The sequence below is a fragment of the Tachysurus vachellii genome, chromosome 22 (assembly GCF_030014155.1).
Source record: "Tachysurus vachellii isolate PV-2020 chromosome 22, HZAU_Pvac_v1, whole genome shotgun sequence".
Lineage (NCBI taxonomy): Eukaryota > Metazoa > Chordata > Actinopteri > Siluriformes > Bagridae > Tachysurus > Tachysurus vachellii.
In genome coordinates this window covers 11199564-11202500 of record NC_083481.1, presented here as the reverse complement: position 1 = coordinate 11202500, position 2937 = coordinate 11199564, and positions in this window count along the sequence as shown.

Sequence of the window (2937 nt, the reverse complement as noted above, 5' to 3'; positions counted from 1 at the left end):
TGTGTGTATGTGAGTATGTGTGTGAGTATGTGAGTGTGCGAGTGAGTATGTGAGTGTGCGAGTGTGGAAGCTTGGTATGTTCTGATCGGCTTGACCACGGTATCGCTGCTTGCAGCTATATTTAGGGGTCAAGCCCCAAAGGGGCGTAGACACCTATTGTTATCGTTAGTTTTCTTCTTCTTCTTCTTCTTCTTCTTCTTCTTCTTCTTCTTATTCTTATTATTATTATTATTCCGTCCGTCATTGAAGTCAATGGCAGCCCATAGAACCGTACGTAGGAAAGTTATGATATTTGGCACACATGTAGAGGCCAGTCTTAGAAGTTACTGTAGCAACATTGGTGTGTCTAGCTCAAACCCTCTAGCGCCACCAACAGTCCAAAAACCCAATTTTGTGCTGAATCGTAAGGCCTAGAGGCAAAATTCTTGCAACATCAGAATCAGAATCACAAAGGTCTTTATTGCCAAGTATGTTTAGGCAAAATTCTTGCAAAATCAGAATCAGAACCAGAATCAGAAAGGTCTGAATGAGGAACACACACACTTACACACACATTTACACACACACTTACTCACACTCGCACACTCACATACTCACACACACACACACACACAGACACACAGACACACACAGACACTCACACACACACTCACACACACACACTCACACAGACACACACACACAGACACACACACACACAGACGAGGAACACATACACTTACACACACATTTACACACATACTCACACACTCACATACACACGCATTTACACACACACACTCTCTCTCACACACACACACACACACACACAGACACACACACTCACACAGACACACACACTCACACTCACACACACACTCACACACACACAGACACACACTCACACAGACACACACACTCACACACACACTCACACACCCTCTCACACACACACAGACACTCACACACACACACACACACACACACACACACACACACACACACAGACACTCACACTCACACAGACACACACACTCACACAGACGAGGAACACACACACTTACACACACATTTACACACATACTCACACACACTCACATACACGTATTTACACACACACACTCTCTCTCACACACACACACACACTCACACTCACACACACAGACACACACACTCACAGAGACACACACACTCACACACGCACACACACACACACACACACACACACACACACACAGACACTCACACACACACTCACACACACACACCCTCTCACACACACAGACACTCACACACACACACACACACACACAGACACTCACACAGACACACACACTCACACAGACGAGGAACACACACACACACATTTACACATACACTCGCACACTCACATACTCACACACACTCACATACACACGCATTTACACACACACACACACTCACACACACTCACACACACACACACACACACTCAGACACACACACTCACACACACACACTCACACACACTCACACACACACACACACTCACACTCAGACACACACACTCACACACACACACTCACACACACACACACACGCACATGAACACACACACACACACAGACGCACAGAGACACATACACACACACACTCACAAACACACACACTCACACACACACACACACGGGGTCAAGCCGATCAGATGCGCTCAGAACATGTCGCTGATGAAACATACCAAGTTTCCACACCTGCACACTCACATACTCCCTCGCACACTCACATACTCACACACATACTCACATACACACATTTACACACACACTCACACAGAGACACACACACATTTACACACACAGACACACAGAGACACACACACATACACACTCACACTCACACAGACACACTCACACACACACTTTATTGCCAAGTATGTTTTCACAAACGAGGAACACACACACACTTACACACACATTTACACACACACACAAACACACTCATTCACACTCGCACACTTACTCTATTAATCGCACACTTAATATTAAATTAATATTTAATTATATACATATATACACACACATATACATATACATATAGACACACACACAGCATATACACACCATACACCATATATATATAAACGAGACACCACACATGACGGCGTTGCATGCAGTGGAAGTAACACTTTATTTTAACCACTAGGCGGCAGTATGTGCATTGTAAATACGCGGCCATGCCTTCTGTATAAAAGACATACGCAGCATATGATATGGCGTGATAATTAATGAGCTTCAGATTTATGTTTAAGCTATCATGATTTAATTTCTATTAGCTTTTATGCGATAAATAAAAATGTCTTTGTTATCATCTTTTGAAACTAATATAAACTGTAAATATTGGGAACTGAACCAGTCACCATAATATACACTGTTATTACTGTTTTAACTGTAATAATAACAATACCAAAGTAACAAAGTATTTTAAACGTCAATAACAGAAATTTTGAAACACGTGCAATATTACCTATGTGCAATATACATTTTTTTATACATTTTAATTTGCACATACTGTATATTATATTATGTCTCCATTCTTTTTATTATATATTTGCATTTTATTACTCTTGGCTGCTGTAACTGAAATTTCCCCATTGTGGAACGAATAAATGTATATCTTATCTTATCTTAATAGTGTTCAGTCCAAGTAAACCTTAAAGGATACAAACATTTTTTTTTTTTAAATAGGACCTCTGGCCACTGCCACATTGTCCTTAAATTTGCCAGGAGAAGCTAATTGAGCATGTTTGTTATTATTCGCTATTTACAACGTAATTACCAATAGATGCGCCTCAAAGTGCACCGAGGCCTCTTAGTTTGAAATGAAACGGTCTGTTGTCACTCGCTTTGTTGCCCTTTGCTTTAATTCTTCAAAGCGGAAACGTCATCCAGGCCCAGTTTGGTCACGTGATCTCGAAAGAAC